Here is a 20649-nt window from a genome sequence, read left to right as displayed (position 1 = left end):
TGGTTTTATTTGTAACGTTCTAATATGCGGGTCAACTGACATATGTATGCCCTGTGGATTGTGAACTGTGTACGATTCGATGCCTTCTCTCACGATGTAATGTACCTGAAAAATATCCAAAATAAAGGTTTAAAAAAAAAAAAAAAAAAAAATAAGAACTATTGGCTTTAGCAATGTTTTTAGCCATGTTGTTCACCAGTGTGACTGCTGTTCAGCATGGCTAAAGTTATTGGAGTAGGGTAGAATTGGATATATTGGAATGGGGAAGAGAGGCATAGAGTAGATTAGGGTGGCCTGAGGTATATTAGAGTAGGGTTTATTGAAATTGAGTGGGGTGAAATGGGGTTGACGATTGCTGTAGATTGGAGTGGGGTAGCTTGGGGAGGAGCAAATTGGGGTAGATTGGAATGGGGTGGATTGGACTGGGTTAGATTTGGGTAAAGTGGAGTGGTAGAGCGCAGTTGGACAGAATGATGGTTGTGGGGTAGATTGGAGAGGAGTGGGTAGATTGGAGTAGATCAAGTAAAGTGGAGTGGGATACATTGGGAAAGACTGGAGTTGGGTAGATTGGTGCAGAGTGGGGGGGGAGGAGTTGGATAGATTGAGTAGAATTGGCATGGGATAGATTGGAGTAGATTAGGGTGGAGTGGGGTATAGTAGATTGGGGTGAGGTGAAGTGGGGTACACTAGATTGGAGTAGAAAAGTTTAGATTGGAGTAGGGAAGACTGGAGTGGATTGGGTAGATTTGAGTGGAGTGAGGTAGATGGGAATGAAGTCTGGTAAAGTGTGGTAGATTGGAGTGAGGTTGATTATTGTGGAGTAGATTGGTATGGAGAGAGCTACATTGCAGTAGAAAGAAGTTGGATAAATTGCAGTGGAGAGAAGAGTGGAAAATTGGAATACAGTGAGGAAAACTGGATTGGGTTGGATTTGAGTGGGGTAGATGGGAGAGAGGGTTGGATTGGAGAAGACTGGAGCAGAGATAAGTAGATTGGGTTAGTTGGAGTGAAGTAGGGGAGAGTGGAGTAGACTGTAGTGGGGTATATTGTTGTGAACTGGAATGGAGTAGGGAGTTTCAGTTCACAATGGTTCAGTGGGGTGGAGTGCAGAGGGGTGAGTCGAGTGGCATGTTGCAGTGTCTTTTAGGGGAGGTGCATAGAGTGGTGTGGGGTAGTGTGGGGTATGCATAGTGTGGTAGCCCACTGCCATTAAAGACAACACACTTTCAATTGCAATTCCCATTACTTTTGCACCGAAATACAGTTTTACTGCATACAACCGATAATGTGTACAAATGTTAGCAACTACTGTCTTGGTGTGTTTTGATCGTATTCAAATATTTGGTTCTGCCACACTTCAGAATTTTAAAAAAATGTGCTTCATGTGTACCAATTCTGATAAATCAGCACAGGTTTTTTTTGTGCTATCAAAAAAAACAACAAAAAAGCACCCATCCAACATGCTCTCCTCATACATGGGAACTCAGCAGTACTGTCACAAACTCTTACTTTGAAGTCAGAAAATGAAATATAAACACCAAGCTCCTTGGAAAAGAAACCCTGACATTTGACCTCAGTCTTTAAATACACAGCAAGTGTGGTAATAAGAGAACAAGATTTCAAGGCCCTTTTATAGAAAGCAAATCTGTGGAAGAATACAGTAAACAAGATTTGGGCAACAGGAGGGGCGAACTCAAGCTGGACAGCCTAAAGTAAATAAAGCTATGAAATATAAAGCTAGAAAATGTATGTTACAAACCCCATGGTTAGCAACGAGCGAATGCATTCCTAGGTCAGTTTTCTTAATCCCCCCCAAAATGCCTTTAGCAGCTGTGAGCTAGGCTTTGACCTCAAAGGGAGCTTCATTAAGTAGATTAAATAAAAAAAATAGAAAGGAAGATTGTGAAACATGGTAGGAATAATAAAATTGTGATGAATAGATGGTGAAACAAAAGAAATTGCGAGAAAAGACTGACAAAAAGGAGGCGTGGCTTTGGAGCCGAACATGGCGGACGCGTCTCCTTAGAGCGGCGCAAGTTCGCCACTTCTCAGGGCAATTATCCTGCTTCATCCTGACCCCAGCTGCTGCTACCGCGGGTCACTCACCACAAAGCACACCGGGACCCTTGTGGCGGAGTTTGGTGGCGGCAGTGCAGGGCCGGGAAAGCCCAGACCTGCGCTCGATCGGCAGCGGCCTCGCACCGGGTGGGCCAAGCCACGGCTGCCATTTGCTACAGCCACTTGTGCTTTAGAGACTTCTGCTGCTGCGGCTGCCCTGCCTTGTGCTGCCCCTGGTAGGTGTGTGACGCTGACCGGACCCTGTGGAGCCGCTGTGTGCGCGGACCAGGCTGACGGACTGCAATGCCGCTGCGGCATCGCGGTGGCCCATCCCCCTGCCTTTCTGAGCATCAGTGCCTACGGTGAGGACGCTCTGGGCCTGGTGGGGCTCCAGATGGGCCCGGGGCTCTGTGGCCGCCTGCATAGCCTGGACTGCCCTGAACGTCACCTGGGACCGATCATCCTGCCCTGGGGCTGCGGATCCCACTACTGCGGGTGGGACCACGTGGGGGTACGCCAGGAGGCCTGGATCTGTGGCAGGAACTATCTGTGCCCGGCCTGGGTTGACTTTGCGGAGGCGACCGTCTCTCTGCTGGGGTGTTTATGCCACCTGTGGCTTTGGAGCCTTGCCGGTGAGTGGGCCGACCTGCGACTGGTCTCTGCTGTGTGGCGCCCCTGTTGCTGCCCCCGCACCCGCCTTCCCAGGTGGACCCGGGGTTGAGTGACTCTCCCAACTAATAACTGCCGACATCCTCCAGCAGCCTCCCCCTTCATCTTTACCCTCATTGGAGGCCGACCCGGTGCAGGCCCCCTCGGTCTGCTCCTCCAGTTGCCAAGGGCAAGGACAAGCATGGTGCAGTGGCCCCCAAACAGAACACCATGGACCACACCACCACCCCCGCTGGGAGGGAGGTTGCTGTGGGCCTGTCCTCCGACACAGCGCCGCTGCTGGAGGCGATCAACCAGTCACAAACCGCTCTCGAGGCCCAGATCGGGGCCATTGGCTCTGAGGTGTCGTCTCTCCCCAGAATCTTCGGAAGGCGATGGACCAAATCACTGAAGCGGAGACAAGGGTCTCCACGGTAGAAGACACTGTATCCACCCTTCAAAAGAAAGTGGACAAGCTCGCCATGGTCTCACGGGAGCTGGCGTTGCCGGTTGAAGACGGAGAGGGTAGGGCCCGCTGTGACAATATCCGCATGGTGGGTTTGCAGGAGGGCTGGGAGGAGGGGGGGGGGGGGGGGGGTCGATGGATGACTACCTTTAGGGTTGGCTTCTGGCGCTGCTGCCACCCGAGGCCATGTCTCCATGGTTTGTGATCGAGAGGGACGACCGCGCTCTGACCAAGAGGCTGCAGCCTAGGGAGCGCCCGAGGCTGGTGATCGCCCGACTCCTCAACTATGCCGATCGAGATGCCATCCTTCGGAATGCCCGGCTCCATAAAGACAAAATGACTTTGGAGTCTCATCCCACCATGGTCTTCCCTGACTATACCAGGCTGGTCCAGCAGCAGCGCCAGTCCTTCGTGGCGGCCAAGCGACGGCTCCGAGATTTGAACTTATCATACGTGCGGTTGTTTCCTGTCCAGATGAAAGTGATCTACAATGCCAAGACATTCTTCTTTGACACCCCAGAGGAGGTCTTTGCGTGGACGGATGAGAAACGTAACTTCAAGTCTCACTCGCCGCTCCATATGGACTCTGACTCCTCACAGGGCTCACACCTGAGCAATCGGCAGGATAGAGTCACGGCTGCAAGGCACCATAGATCCCGCTCCAATTGACAAGCCCAGGGCATAGCGGGCACCGCGGACTGAGGTGCCTCAGCATATGGACATACTCTTATCCTGTTCTTCAACGGATGGACGATGTCACTGGCTCCCTGTTGGGTCGTTCCAGATTCTGAGGGTTGAGGGTCTTCATCACCGGCCCTGGAAGGTGTCGGACATTGTACGCCCTGAACGTTTTGGGTAATGTTAGGTGATGGGGATCCATTGGGGGAACCGCTTGGGTCATCGTGTGTTCTTGGAGGTATGGGGGTGAGGGGAGTGGGTCATGTGGGGCCGTTTGTTGTTAGTTCTATGTTTTACGCACCATGCACACAATTCCATGCTTCATCGCTACAATATAGTTTGTCACTTCACATTTTGAGGACCAGGCATGACCCACACGCAGGTAATTCTATGTCAGGACCGGAGGCGAGGATTATGCTGTAACTTCCTTTATTCCTACAGCCAGCAGTATTCAACTCAAACGAATAACAAAAAAACTAGCACTCCCAAGGTGCTCTAGGTAGTCCATAGTGTCTACCAATCAGCATGCCCTGTCATCCCCAAAGGCGTGTGCTTCCTGGGACATCTCCTCTTTCTTTCCTGCTGCTACACAGTTAAGTCGTTTTTCTCTCATGCTTTATGTTTTGGGATTATTTGTACCTAGAATGGGTTTCTTCTGGTGGTTTTCTAAAATGTAGTTATTGTGTGCATTTCATGCTTCATAGGAGTTGCACTGTTCTGATTGTATTTGTTCTTTTGCTATTCCGCTGCTCACGCGTTGTTACTCGGTTTCAGTGAGCGCGGTGAGGGGGGTGATCCGCTGCGGGTCCATCAGCCGACTCGCAGCAGCTTCCTCTTTGTTCCAGTGCGGCTGTCGGGCCCTGGTGTACCTTTTTTCTTTCACTTGGCTTTGGTTTTGTTTAGTTGCCTGTCATCTCGCTGGGGGCGCGTCTGTCGTCTCGCTGGTCTGTTTCGCTTCCTTCGGCGGGGACCAGCGAGTTTGAGCGCGCCGAGAGTGTGTCGCATCGGCAAGAGGAGGCGGAGAGTCTGGGACCATTATACCTGCGTGCAGGTTGAAAATTGGCATTACTCCACGCGGACACCCCTGGTGGTCGGACCATTGTCGTGAGGCAATTTATTTTCTGCGAGCATAACAGATCTTGCAGCTCGCTTGCTGTGGGGAGGGGCTGGCCCAGACTTTGGACACTTGGTGAGTGGAGAGTGAGTCGCCCCGTGTTTTGACCAGACGCCGGGCGGCACAAAAGTTAGCGCTTCGCGCTCTGAAACTACTACCTTCTTGACCCTGCTTTAAGGGCTTTTGGTGTTTTTTTCCTTGCAAATAATACTTGGCGGGAAATGGAGTCTGAATATTCGGAGAAGGAGACCCTCCAGGTCATCCCTTTGGATGAAGAGTTTTGCGATGCGGTGGACTCGTCTATTCATAAGGCCGTGGAGGCAGCAATGGGGCCCTTTGAACGCCGCATCATGAAATATGCGTATGCTATCCAGGCGGAGCAGTCCAAACGTGATGAGAAGCGAAAGCTTGATAAGGTGTCAGATTAAGGAGAGATTGAGCACCTGAAAATGGCGTTTCTGGCCAAGACTCAGTGTTTGGACCAGGATTTGACCCCGGAAATCCCAGAGGAGCCGCAGTTTGCTGGGGATGGTGACGAGGATTCAGACGGGGAGTCCACGGACGAGGTAGGTCCGTCCACCTCCTGGTACCCCAGCATTCCCTCATCAGAGCCTTCGACGCAACCTGAAGGGCCTACGGACATGTTGGCCCTGGAAGACCTGGTGCATCCCCGGTCATCTGCTTGGCTTCCCTCTCCAAAAGTGACGGCGTTTGTGGCAAGTCGGCTACGCAAGCCTCTAGAGAAGGAGGTTTGGGCCTGCCTTAGGGCTGAGTGACCCCGACCAGCCTTACCGGGCAAGGTGGCCACTACTCCAGAGGTCGACCAGAAGATGGCGACTTTCCTCCAGAAGTACATGAGCGACCCTAAGAAGGGTATCGACAGATACTGAAAAAATTGCCAAGACAAGCTCCTGGACTTTAATGGTCCCTTGATGAAGATTCGTGAATTAGCCGAGGAGGCCAAGGCTTCGGGATCTGCCTGGTCCCCAGAACACATCTCTAATTGGGCTCAAAGGGTGATCGTTTTCTTAGGAAATGCCAATTACGCCCTCTCTACAGAGAGGCGCCGTTCCTTCCTGCTCAAAGTGGACCCCAAGCTGGGAGATTTGGCCTCATCGGAGGCAGGCACGGTCGCGGACGGTGGCTTGTTCGGGGACCCTTTCATACAGGAATTGACGAAGTTCGTCTCTACATTCACATCACTAGACATAGAGCAGACGTCAGTAAAGAAGGTGTTCTGCCTGCATGTTTGTCAGTGCCGGTCGCGGCAGGGGCTGCTCGGCCGGCAAGTTCTACACGCAAGGCCCGCAGAGAGGTGGGAAGAAACCCGCAGATCCAGGGTGGAAAGAGTTCCTTCAGTCCAGACGTGGCTCCAGAGGTAGAGGTGGCAGAGGCCAGCAGGGGGCCGGTTCAGATGAGTGCTTTTCCTCTTTCACAACTCGGAGTGAGGGGCAGGTTGGCTCTTTTCGAAAGCAATTGGAAAACCATTACCTCAGATGCCTGGGTGTTACAGACTGTAAGGGGTTTTCAGATGGAATTTTACGGCACCCCTGTACAGAACATTCGACCCCGTCTGCTAGTTTTCACACGAGAAACAGCCGCATTCGTAGACAAGGAGGTGGCGGATCTCTTGCGGAAAGGAGTGGTTGTCCCTGCCCCCTTACACCCACGGGGTTTTCTCAGCAACATTTTCGTGGTAGACAAGACGGATGGCGGTCAACGTCCTATTATAAATCTCAAGGAGTTCAACCAATGATTGGTTTACCACCATTTCAAGATGAAAGGAATCAATCTGCTGCGCGATCTTTTTAAGCCCAGGGACTGGATGGTCCCGTTAGATCTGAAGGACACGTACCTGACGGTACCTGTTCCCCCCCGTCCCCCCCCCACACACAGATGCTTTCTGCAGTTTATGCGGAGAGATCAGGTCTACGAGTTTGCGGACCTTCCCTTCGGCCTCTCATCAGCACCGTGGAGCTTCACGAAGGTCCTCAAGCCGGTAGTGGAAACTCTACGAGGGAGGGCCCTGCACCTCATTGTCTATTTGGACTATATCTTGTTGTTGGAACAATGCCCAGAGCGGTTGTCCGCTCATCTCCTGGAAACTACAAAGTTGTTGCAGAATCTAGGGTTTGTCATCAGCGACACAAAATCCCTTCTGGTTCCTTCAAGACAGGTGACCTTCCTAGGGTTTACCATCAATTTGTTGGCTCGGACCCTGAGCCTTTCCCCCAGGAAAATCGTCAGGATACACAGGGACTTCCGGCGAACTCTGGTCCGCCCATCCACTTCGCTTCGTCAGGTAGCGAGAGTGGTGGGCCTCTTGTCTTTGTCCATTCAAGCGATTTTCCCAGTCCCGTTCCATTACAGGGCTTTTTTCAGCGCATCAAGGCATCACATCTCCACAGAGGACTCCAATACTCTGACCATGTTCCGCTCACGGAGGAGGTGCGCCGGGAAATGAAATGGTGGCTCGACCATATGGAGGCTTGGAATAGCAGAGCCATTTTTGGCTGCGAACCCGATTTGGTCATAGAGTCAGACGCCAGCAAGCTGGGCTGGGGGGCTCGGTGCGGGGACTCATCTACAAGAGGAAAATGGTCCGCCGCGGAAGGCCAGTTCCATATCAACTGCCTGGAATTGATGGCCAGCTCTTTCGCCATTCGCTGTTGGACCAAGGACACGGTCTCGTGCAACGTACTGTTGAAGATGGACAATGTCTCGGCGGTGCGTTACATCAACCACCTGTGGGGGACGAAGTCCAAGGATCTGTGGACCTTTTGTCTGTGACACAATATCTCGGTGTCGGCGGAGTACCTTCCGGGAGTCGCCAATGTAGTGGCGGACAGGTGCTCCAGGAGTTGGACGGACATGGGCCTGTGGCAGCTACAATCGGAGGTCTTTCAGCACCTCAACAACACGTGGTGTCTGTTTTCGGTGGACCCGTTTGCGTCCAGGTTGGACCACCAACTACCAAAATATTACAGTTGGAAGCTGGACCCTCTAGCGACGGCCACAGATGCTTTCCAACAGGACTGGGCCGCGGACGCGGGTTAGCCTTTCCCCCGTTTGCGATGACCATGCGACTCACGACTCAGGTTCGCAGGCAGAGAGCGAGGGTGGTGATGATTACTCCGTATTGGAGGTCTCAAGTGTGGTTTCCAGTTCTTCTGGCACTGTCTTGGGATTCTCCAATCCTACTACCCCGAGATCCTTTTCTTCTGAGGGATCCCCAAGGTCTCCCTCACCACCTTCTCCAGCAAGGAAGGATGCCACTCGCGGCATGGCGGATTTCAGGCATCACTGCAGAGTCGGAGGATTATCGCAGGACGCTCAGAAGCTATTGGGGGTGGCATGGGCAAACAGTACCAACAAGAGGTACAATTCTGCCTGGGCTCGATGGATTGGTTGGTGTGTTCGGAACAACCAAGATCCCATGGAGTGCGAAGTGGTAGCGATTCTCAATTTCTTGGCATCCCTAGCGTCTCAGGGTCTAGCTTACAGAACAATTAACTCTTATCATTCAGCGATTTCGGCTGGACATATGCCGGTTCAGGGCCACCCGGTGGGGGAGCACCCTTTGGTTTGCAAGTTGCTGAGGGGTGTTCGTTTGACGCTCCCGCTAGAGCCTCGGTACTCGGCTCTATGGGACGTTAACAAAATCCTTTGTGTGTTTCAGTCCTGGCAGGCCAATACGTATTTGTCGTGGAAGGAGTTGTCAGCGAAGTTGGCGATGCTTTTATGCCTGGTTTCATGTCGCAGGGTCTCAGAGGTTTGAGCCCTGGACATTTCGGGTAGAGTGTACACTCCTCACGGGGTTACTTTTCAAATCGTCAGGAGGACGAAGTCGGATTCTAGAATAATTTCATATCCATCTTTCGATCACTCCCCCAAGCTTTGTGTAGTCAGATGTCTTAAAGAATATGAGAATATGACTGAGGAGACTCGCCCACCGGGCGAACGTCAATTGCTGATTTCATTGCGCAAGCCCTTCAAAGCAGTTGCACCACCAACGGTAGCACGTTGGATCAGATGGGTGATGCAAGATGCGGGCATAGATGTCTCGCAGTTTAGGGCCCATTCTGTGCGAGGAGCCATGGCGTCAAAAGCCTTCTCCCTGGGTGTCAGGTGGGAGGATATCCTGAACGCAGCTGACTGGTCATCGGACTCTATGTTTAAGAGATTCTATTATAAACCAGTTGTGGACATGGCCTCGCTGGTGGTGGATAAGCTTTGAACTAGCATAATTCTCGCCTCCGGTCCTGACATAGAATGAAAAATTTCTTAGTAACCATGACGGAAAGTTTCAATTCTATTAAGGACGTAGATACGAGGATTATTCCCACCCAGGGCTCTATCGAACTCCTGATTCCGCCCAGGATGGTATTTCATAATTTCGCCTTCTTCTAGGTGAGTGAGGCCTCGTATGGTATAAGTATTTTTTACTTTGTTTTGTTTAAGATGCATTTGACAGAAAACAACCTAGGCAGCTTATGATTTAAGTGAACACATATAATAATATAATAATGTAAAGGAACACTAGACTGAAAATTTACTAAAAAGTAGGGTAATTTTTATTAATGTTTAAAAATTAAAACCTTCAGACATAATTCACAAATTTGCATTTCATATACAACAAAAATAACAGGATTAGCAGAATTAAAATCATGTGCGGTGTAATCACCAATAAAAATATATAACAGAATCCTACATATACATAAAGAATTTACAAAATAAGTGGCACAATGAATCTCTACGCGCGTTTCGGCGGCCAGCGCCTTCTTCTGGAGCAGCCACGTGATTTAAGTAGCGATAAACTTGCAGTCACTGTAGTGTAGTGTTTATTTCTTATTTCTGATGAATAAATATCACTTGAGCTGATAGAAAGGGGCTTCTATGGTTTTATTTCCCGCCAACCGGAACCATTTCGATAGAAAGTGGTCAATTATGTAGATTGGACTGACGTAACCTTCCGTAGTCCACTAGTTCCTTTTTTGTATAAAGGTCTTGTATCTTGGATTATCTAATGGTCTTTTAAGAAAGAAGTGCAGCGCATATATTCTCAAGAGTGTTGATATCACAATGCAGACGCAGTGTATTTTCCTTGCGTACCGATATAGTTGCCGGACAACACCCTATCTAAAATTGAGGGGTCCGGTTTTCAAATGTTTACGATATTTGAAGTTTTTGAGATAATAAAGGTTTAAGGATTTTGTGGCGAAAAAATGATTAAAAGATCTCCCTGTCCGAAGATATTCGGCAAGGCTCCTTCTTTCCGGCGGCGGGATTTTCGGGATGGCGATTAGGACGCGATACCCTTTGATTAAGATGCATGCCATGTGTCATCCTGCTTCTGTTGTATATGGCTTGTTGGATATGTTGGATCTGGAGAACAGAGTCATGGTCTCTGGTTCTTTTTTCCAGGGTCTGATGGAGCCAAAAATGAGTGAGTCATTCCTTCATACGGTGTGGAGCTGCGGGGCTTTGCAGCTCTTCTGATCGGGCGTTTTGTCTTGCATGGGGAGAGTACTGGCATGGAACGTTTTAGGGGACCCTAGACTGACGCTCTTACACAGCACAGAAGACATATTGGGGGGGGGGGGGGACAGAAATAAAAGACACCTTCTGTTCTTGTGCCTCACATTGGCTAAGCAAGACATTGTGCAGCAATAGAAGGCTAGGTCGCCGCCCTGCATAGCTAATTGAAAAACGGCCAAGGATCGGTGCATTTCAGCAGAGATTACGGTGTTTCGGGCAAGGGACTGTCAGCAGAAGCATGGGAAGATTTGGGCTAAGTGGGTCAAGTACAGGGATATCGACTTGTCCTTAACAGCGCAGCCAGTCACCAGAGACCCTATTGAACGACTAGTGGTGAATGACTTGCCAGTTTAATGTGTTAGTGCTACACAGACGTATAAGGAAACTCATTTGATGTGTCTATATCATGTTTTTTATGGTATGTATGGTGCGCCTTCGAGGGGGGTGTTCTCTGGTTTGATGTTCCACAGACCTCAGGGGTGGGTAATTTTCAGTACCTAGTGTTTCTACAATATGCCTTTCAAATGTATGTTGCTTGCTGGCCTTGGCCCTTCTGGTACTATGGAAAAATCAATAAAATCTGCTGTTAACATAAAAAATTTAAAAAAGTAAAAGACTGACAAAAAGTATAAGACGAAGAGAGAATAAAGGTTTGAGGGAGGAAAAAAGGTGACAGAATGAGTTTCAAGCATTATTTCTGATATATAGGTTATCCAGCCCAGGTGTTTTTATGTCTGGTGATTTCAATAAAATTACATATGCAATAGATTTCAACTGCAAGGACGTTCAGCCACGCCTCTTCTTCCACTGGCCTGTTGTGTCATTTACATTTTTGTCCCACCCACTCCAACATACAGTGACCAAAGGGTCAGCTCACTTAAGCCAATTACTAACTTCACTGTAACATTATTCTTCCCTTTCATAAGGAACATATTGTGCGATAGCATAGATCCTTCAGTGTCATCAACTGCTATAGGATGCGTGTGATTGTGACATCTGAGAACAAAAAAAAAATCTTTGTATTTACACAGAATTCTGTACCTATAGTCCCAGTTTATAATCTGATAAACAGGACTACAAAGCACAGAATGCAAAAAAAAAAATTATAACTTGCCTGCGCTGCTCATACATAGATGTGGGAAACTCAAGAGGTTTGGTTCAGAAACAATCATGTAGGAGGCCAAAATATTCTAACACTGCTTTAAAACACTTCGAAATCTACATATATGTTTTTACTGAACATATGATGGCAGCCATTGACATTTGAAATACTTGATAGCAGAGTTGTGGAGATCCAAACAGCTTTGCAGTAAAGTTTGTGAAGTGGAGAGCAGTGGCTGCAGGAACAGCCGAGATGGTATGATTGACACCACTGTGCCCCATACCACGAGCAAGACTGAAAATCAGTGTCTCCAAGGCAAAGAGCATGATTACAGTCGCAATGTGTAATTAAGAAAAACAGTCCAATAAATGTCCCATTCAAAACTTCCAAGAATAAAAAGGTACCAGTGGTAGGTCGGCTGAACGGAATGATGGACACTATTATTGCCACCACTTGTCTATCACTGGTCGTTCCTTAATGTCAAAAATGTGAGGCCCCCAGCAGACTGACAGAGCAATGACTGAAGAATAGCTTTGCAAACAACATAGCCTATGTGAGGTCATAAACAGGTGTGCTCCTAGAAGACAGCCTCCAATCGTGGTAGATATACGTGCCCTAGAAAAAGCCGCAGGACTGCCCCCATTATGAAAACCATATGTACAGGGATCGCCAAAAATGCAGGCTAAACTTAATAAATTGGAAGTACAGATGAGTATGCGTCATACCTGCAGGAACTACCTGATAGCACCACGAAAAGAGCTAATGTCTTTGGAACAAAGGAACCAGGGTCGAAACTCTGCGCCTACTCGACATCCGGTGATTATCGGCAAATTACCTAAAGGAAAAACAAACGCGACCCTGTGAATGCCCTTGTACAAGCGATCTAATCCCTTCGGGCTAAGTACTACTCGATCAAACTGAAAAAAAAAAAAAAACCTCATCCTATTAGAGACTAAAAAAAAAAACAAGCATTTGCAATTTAATAGGTCTCACATTTGCAGGAGTTTAAGCTATTGGCACTGTAAATGAGAAAGCCTTTTATTAATGTGTTCTGATAATTAAAAAAATAAATAAATAAAAGGCATTGTCATTTAAAATGCCAATAGCTCAATCTCTCGTAAATGCGAGACCTATTTTATTTCAAAGAAGCAGTTGCCATTGTCCCGGGCACGCTGAAAGGACCAGTCCTCATGTGAGATAACAAATGAAAACAAGCCGGTACTAAGGAGGGACTAACAAGCCGATTCCTTGATCAGACGCCAGCATTTACAAAGGACAATGACACAAGCCAATGAAAATATGGGCGGGGAGAGGGTGTAGTTTCAAGTCCCTACCTGAATACAGCATGCCTCGCAGACCTATGCATGCGCTGCCCAGGCTGGGCCTAAAAATGTGTCTGGTAATAATCAGGCACTATCATGCTAAAGAAGTGGTCCTAAGGACCAGTGAGCATTTGTGCCTCTTGTAATGCTGCTGAAATACTTGCTTATTACAGAAAATCTCATATAGGTTTTCTACAGCTCATAGTGCAAATAAATGAGTGCACATTTTTCATTGGTACAATTTCAAAGGGATGTTCCCTCTTTTTCCTCACATTGTGACCCCACGCAAATAAGGAAACACGTTTGCCCTATCTCCCTTCTTTGGATTGCTGATGCAGACACAGGTGCTCTTGAGGCCTACTGAGAGCATGCCACATATAAAGTCACACACAGTTAGTGCCCCCGAATGTACGTTTTGTGATAGGGTTGGTTTCAGGAAGATGGGTGTAAGTCACCCAATGCACCCATCTGAAAAGGAAAACTGACCCCCCTATTAAAGTAAGAACAGTTCCCCCACTTCCTTGAAAGATGTGGAGCTGTGGTCCATCTTTCACTGATGTGCTCCTTACTGTTCAAGCATCAATAGGTGCCTTCACTGGACTTTCCCAATTTACTTGGCATAGACTGGGACCATGCACAATATTAATATAATACAACCATGGGTGTTGAGCATTAAAAGTTTACACTTGGGCACAAGCCCCGACGTTTGCAAATGGCTGCCTTCTGACGTCAGAAGCTGTATGTTTAGCACCAATCCTGAAGAAACACTACAATGCACTGCAGAATGCAGGCACTCTTTTCAAGGAACTAACAAACTAGGCAACATTATAGAAAATTATCACTGCAAGTGCTAATTTAAGACAAGGGACATATGTCACATAAAGGGATTACAAGGCACATTATTTTAAGGCAGACTCCGCTACAGTTTGGAGGGGACTGGTATCTTACCTAGTTATAGAGCTCGACCAGTTCTATTTTACCACTTAAGACACTGGTAAATGGTGGTTTGTTAAAGGAGCTTAAAAGGCATGTACTTCTTATGTCTTTAAATGGTTTAGCATTTGTTGACAGAAATAAAGTAAAAAGCAGAAAATACCACAACAAGAACATATAGGAAACAATGCAGCACAAGAACGCAAGATAATAACCACAGTACAACACATCGTATTGCAACAATGTAATACAAAAACACAGCAATACAAACAAGCATTTGCAATGCAATAGGTCTCGCATTTATGTGAGTTTGAGCTATTGACATTGCAAATAACAATGCCTTTTATTTTTGTTTTTAAAAACATAAATAAAAAGGCATTGTCATTTACAATGCCATTAGCTTAAACTTGGGTAACTGCGATACCTATTGCATTGCAAATGCTTGTTTGAATGGTAGCTGCTTGGTTTCCTGACACTAGAGATCCAGGTGTACTGCTCTGTGCATTTTGTCTTGACGGACACACTTCTAAGGCCAGCTGCATTTCCCTTTTCTTTAATAATTCTAAGCCCATCTTTGTACAATGGAAGAATCATTCAACAGCCTGGTTTCAAGTAGAACATTGCTGACATTCTGAACAAGTTGAGCTTTGTCCAAGGAAAAGCACACAGGTGATGTCCCGATGTCCGTGCAGTTATTTTACCTGCACCATAACCAGAGTTAATAAAAAAATATGACATATGACAAATGTGATATGACAAAATAGTCTAACCCTGACAGAGGACAACATTGAATCCTCTGCTATTTAAGAGGACAAGTTCTTTGAAGCCGGTGCTCCTAATGTTCTTCACAGAGCGCACATGAGTGCATCCAGTTCCAGTTCAATACAGACATAGCATAGTAGTAAAAAGCTTCCAATGTAAGTTATTACTAGTTGAGTAGAGCGGTATGCCCATATAGGGTACTGCTCAGTCCGATTGCAAATGGCCTGGTGTTCCGGAACAATTTTACATCCAGACGCTATATCCCACAACATAATCTGGCTATTATAGAGTACTGCTCAGTCCGATTGCAAATGGCCTGGTGTTCCGGAACAATTTTACATCCCGACGCTATATCCCACAACATAATCTGGCTATTATGAGCTAATCCCACAGAATGGGGAATAACCAAGCAGAGCAGACTCACGTTTTCCTCGTGAAAGTCTGCATGGAATTCCTATTTCTGTTTACATTGAAGCCCTTTTTTACCACCTGCTCTGGGCGGGTTATAAACAGTAGTGGGGGCGAACGGAAGAAGGCGAGTGGACCAATTTGTTTGTGATTATTGCTGTATTTCACATTTCCAAAAGCGTCCAAAGAGCCCATTTCCTTCCTTGCATTTGGGCACATACAAACGTCACTAACTAGCTCCACAAGCAAGTGCACCAAACATTATTAACGAACGCGAACGTTTATTCTAAACCATGTCACGTGTGTTGGCTTTTACGAAATAGGAATCACGCATTTAGATAAACAGAAAACAAAAAGACAGAAAAAAGAAAAGAGACAGCGAGCAGAGGGCAGGTGCCACTCAGTTTTGCGGATGGTGCACCAGGTCAGTCCCGGTTGAGTCATAGCCTTCGGCATGCATTGGCTGTGAAGTTCGCACGTGCCTCTTCAGTATACAAACTTTGTTGCTGGAGGACGTGACCTGAGGCTGTTACAAATATGTGAACAAGTCCCCGCCGGGCCGCCGCGCTGCCTGCGACGACCCGGAAGCGGTTGGGCAGCCGGCGAATCCCATCGCAGCCCCAACCGGAAGTCCCGCCCCATCGCAGAGAGAGAGCCACGAAGGCTCCGGATTCAGTCCCGGTCCCGAGATGGGGGACCGGGTGAAGAGCGGCCGGGCGCATGGGGAAGGCGGGGCTCTCATGTGGTGAGAGAGCCCCGCAAAGCGCTACCGCCGCCCGAGAGGCAGAACCGCCGCCGAGCACCGTCAGAACCGGTGAGTGTGTTGAGGGAGAGGAGGGGTGAGTGGGGGTGGGGTGTACGCGCGTGTGTCTGTTTGAGTGTGTCTGTGCGTGCGTCTGTCTGTCTGTGTGCGCGTGTGTGTCTGTTTAAGGGAGGGTGCGTGTGTGTGTATGCAGTGTGTGTATGTGCGCATGCGTGAGTGTAGAGTGTTTGCGCAAGGGAATGATGCACGAGAGGGGCACGGCGCCGTGCGCGCTCACGAGGTCAAAACTGAGCAAATCTGCACTCGTGCACCCTCTCGTGTCCACATTCCCAAAAACGGGTAGCAATAGTTGTCGAAGCACACTGCAATCAATGCTTACGCATTGAATGCAGGTCGTGCTTCGACCTAAAAAAGCAAAACATCACCACGGCAAAAAAAAAAAAACACACAACTATTACAGTGCTTTCACTTTACAAAAAATAGGGCCAGACAAAAATGTTTTCAGCTCCTGTCCTCAGATTTGGATCCCGACCCAATGTGTTGGAGATACAGCTTATTTTTTTTATCTAGAATACTGAAGCTATTATAATTGTCTGACATGAAACGTTAGTAAATATCACCTGCCCTAAGACCAGACAATTAATCTCAGGGAAAGAAGTAGATTATAACTTATTTAACTAGCTCTGCAAGCATTACAGCAAATTCAGTAGCAGATTCCAGGGCCTTCAGGAAATGTCCAGCAAGCTTTATTTTGCACATGTTCCCAAATAAATGAATACTTTGTTTTATATCATTTACAAGCGAACCTGTTTCAATAAATCACGACCCAGTAAACAGTCAAGTTTATTATATGCTAGGTGGTTAATATGCATGGTAATAATTTATTTTATAGTGCAGTTTTACGACTATTCTTCAGTGTTGTAACTGTGTGTCAAGCAAGTTGCATACATGTATGGTCAGATAGCTCTTCGGAGACAAACTGGTGGCTTGTTCAAGGAAGTAGCATAAGCAATAAAAAATAAAGCACAAAGCAGGGAAAACAAGTGCAGTACTAGTGTCACTGTGTGCTCTTTAATGCTTTTACAAATACTTTGCTGGCACACTCATATTGGTTGCTATTTTACGGTTTTCTTGTGTAGGGCGTGCTTGCTGGTTGAACAGAGAACAAACACGTTGCGCAGCCCGGGGTTTCTTGCTAGCCTTTTGCAGAGAGTAATTTGTCTGCACGTATACAGTGCCTGTCCTCACCTTAGAAACTCTGCTATCGTGACGTTTTTGGTACAAATCTGTGGTTTACTTATAAGTTAGATATGGTATGTTCTCCAAACAATGAGTGACCCGAGAGAAAGAGGGGGAGGGTTTTGCCACACGATCGGCACATTTCTTTATAATTATGAAGCTGGCGTTCTTTACTTTATGGGTAGAAACTGGATTTAACAAACCGCCAAGCTTCATAACTATTTTATTTACAGAAGCTGCACCCAGCTCTTGCAGGAATTTGCAAGCATTTCAAATTTAGCAGTAGGTAAACTGACTGGGGTAGGGGAGAGGGAAGGCGGGATGAACGAGGGGGAAGATGGGTGAAGCAAAAACACGGCGCCGGCCAAAGAAAACATAAGAGTTTGCTGCTAAAGATAAAGATTAAACACAAGTGAAAACGTTTATTTTTTAAAAGCCTGCACAAAGTTTTTAAAAAAAACACGATCACTACATTGCATAAGCAGAGGCAAAAAAAACACAAATGGTGTCCTAGTAATAGATTTAAAAAACAAAGTAGTACCTCAATCACTACGATTGCAGGGGAGGGACACGAATTAAGTATAATTAATTTGTAGTCGAGCAGTGCTCCACATAAGCCACAAGAAGTGACGTATCGCGACTTCTTCCTAATTGGAAGGCAGCAAAGGAAACTGATTACGCAATGGGGAGTGTGGGCGTGCTAAAAGCCCCATCTGACTTTTTTATTTAAACACAACTGATCGTCGCCATAGCAACAGCGCTTGCGCGCTGCCTACAGGCTCGACCTAAAAAACATACCCTCTTGCTATCAGAGAGGCTAAGCAGTCTCAGGTAGGACGATCATGACGGTATTTTTTTTTCAGTTTTATGGAGCAGAACTTGACCCGAAGGGACTGGAGCGCAATGATATAAAGACCAGAAAGGCCAAAACGTAAAAGATACAAGAGGCATTAACCATCAGAATAAAAAGAAACTACAAGTCAGCTGTTGATGAATATTAGGAGCACGGAAATGGAACGCATACATTTTCAATGAGCGAAGGTTCAGATGTGATGAAAAGGGAAATGTGTACATGGTGTTATGGCGTGGATGTTTATGACAAACCCTAGAACATACAACCATTGCTGGTTCTGATGAACAATGGGATATGCGGGCGAGGGTTCATTCAAAAAGACAGTAGCCCAGAGATGTGTGCACTATGTCTAGTTAATTGTTGGGTATGGCGTTTCGTGTAGAAGCATTGTTATGTGCCTCACAAACAAATTAAATGCATTCATGTAAACATTATCCCAAACGCGTGAACTCTTGGTTACAAATCACAGATTAGCCGTTCTATGTTTTTTTATGTTTTTTAATGCTATGGAATTCTCTGTACTGTAGTCCCGGGCCGGTCTGCTGACTTGTCCAGGACAAAGCCAGCTGTAAGCCTAATAAACAAGAAATAACTCGCCGTATTCATTTACCGTACTTCTGCCTGCATGCCTCAAGGCGCGTCATTGTATAAACACGACAAAAAACAAGGGCGGATCTGGCAGACGGAAGACAATGAAAGCCATCAGAAAAATGAAAGAGCTTACTTGTTTTAGGTAAAATAAAGCGTAATTGTGCTCACCTCCAAAAGCATTTTCAGAATCAGGGCACATTTAAACGAGACTGCTGCTGATTGAAATAATAGGTAAGAAGCGATGCAATGCCATATTTGAAATAAGTTAAGCCGCGATGCAATGAATGTCAGAATAAAAAAATACTCCAAACCCCCTCAAGTGTTACCGGGTGCCCACCATTTCTGAAAACAACTGTTTCGCAGACCACGCTTTTACCTCAAAGCAATTCAGAAACTGGGACTGAACGCGAGACCTTCAAGTTGTTACTTGCTGAATAATGCATTTGAATAGGGTAAAGAAGAGCATTCATTCTCCTATTTCGTGTACCTCTTCGATCCTTGGGTGTTGCTAAAAATAACGGCGCAGGCAGGTGACGTTCCTTCCGTTCTTGGGTGACGTCTTTTCCGGGCGCCACCGGACGCCCGCCCCGGAGTGCTTTAGAAACGGGCTGTAAACGCTTGAATCACTGAGGCCACGCTTGTACATTGGTGGTTCATCTGTTGCAAGTCGAGGTAGAAGTGCGTGGACCCAATGCAGCTGCATAAGATCTAGAGATTCAGAAAACAATTTTTAGGAACGTAAAACCAGCGCTCCAATTTAGTTTGTAGAATTCCAATTTTTTCAGCAAAAGTAACCTTATTTTTTTTCTTCACTTAAAAATGCCCGTAATCGAAGTTAATTGGAAAGTGTATTTTTGTCGGTGTTTTAGATCTCTGCACGAGTTTCCTTGTGTTGACACGTACAGATTGGGATGTGCAAGAACGGGGGAATGGGTGAAAAACAGTAAATGTAACATTTTGTCATAAGCAATGCAATGGTACATTGTTATACGTTCGCGCGGAGGGGTGATTTATACATAACATTTTGGAAACAAAATGAGAGACTTTGGAAAAAAAATGGGGGAATATATTTTCCCCATTCACTTTTATTGATGGCCAATGTACGTTTCAAATCAGGTGCAAACATTTTTTGATCTAATATGAAATAAGGGTTGCGTGAAAATTGTGTTTTCAACCAGTGGTTTTTCTCGTACACAATTTCCTCCAGGTGGTACCTGGAGGAACTTGTGCTGGCAAAACAGTGAAAGATGGGAATGCCTTTTGGTAAAACGTGGCAAAAACAATTTCCACGTGTCATTTTTTTCCAGTTTTCTGTGGACTATTTTAGAATCACACACAGTACACAAACAGTATTTCCCCAATTATTTTTTTATAAGCAAATCTTTATTATTTGTTATTGAAAAAGTCAAATACAGAAAACTACACTGCTCCAAGGGGTTTTTACACCCAGTTGTAATGAAGTTGCTCAATTGTCCGTCTGCTCAATATCCTGTGATTCTGGGTAAATCACTAAATGTGCCTGTGCTTATAAAGAAAACATTACAAAGATATTGCCCTCATATTATGTAAAACTGCACACACAAATTGCAACTATTTCACTAAAAATACAGACATTTTCGTTTATTGGTATTTTTGTTTAAAATAAAATGGACAGCAAAGCATGTCAAAAGATAGCACACAAGCATATGCAAGAGCAGCTATGTGGGTAAAATCTGACGAATTTCATTAACCCAAAGTGAAGGAAGTTTAAGCAAGAGAAAGGTAAAATAACAGCATTTTTTCTATAAAAGTTAGAAGCATCATACCTAAAACTGGAATGCTGACATATTTGGTTACAATTCTGCCTCTTTTTAACAAAGTCTCCTATGTACGTGCCACTGGAATTATGCTGCAGTGTTGGATCAAATTATGCAGCAAGCTTTACCAAATTATGCGACAAGAAACGGTAAACTATGCAGTGTAAAGCAGCACATTTTGATATAGTATTACCTCATTACCTTGTCAGTTTTACACATGTTAATACTCTCCGGGGAATGGTTTCACTCAGTACTACTAGTCTGACACCCAAGATACAGCAACAAGCAACAGAGAGGTGATCCATCAACCTTTGAGAAGGGCCTTCAACAGCGCAGCATCATGTGTTGCCGCATTTTTAGTAACGTTTGATCTGTTTA

At 46.3% G+C, this 20649-nt stretch overlaps 1 protein-coding gene across 6 annotated transcripts in view; it reads right to left on the bottom strand.

Annotated features, from left to right (window-relative positions):
* The window catches only part of AMMECR1L (AMMECR1 like), an 883688-nt gene extending 864590 nt beyond the window's left edge, over positions 1 to 19098 (bottom strand). For 2 of the 6 annotated variants that reach the window (XM_078665610.1, XM_078665613.1), the window contains exon 1: positions 18852 to 19047. The gene's annotated coding sequence lies outside the window, so the exon portion shown is untranslated. Of the gene's footprint in view, positions 1 to 12329; positions 12440 to 18851 lie in introns of all 6 variants that reach the window. The other 4 variants (XM_078665615.1, XM_078665614.1, XM_078665612.1 and 1 more) reach the window with 4 other exon arrangements.
* Between the last annotated feature and the right edge of the window lie 1551 nt (positions 19099 to 20649).

This window comes from Lissotriton helveticus, chromosome 11 (genome assembly GCF_964261635.1).
Source record: "Lissotriton helveticus chromosome 11, aLisHel1.1, whole genome shotgun sequence".
In the NCBI taxonomy this organism is placed as follows: Eukaryota; Metazoa; Chordata; class Amphibia; order Caudata; family Salamandridae; genus Lissotriton; species Lissotriton helveticus.
The sequence above is the reverse complement of the archived record's forward strand: the minus strand, read 5'-3'. Positions and strand labels throughout refer to the sequence as shown.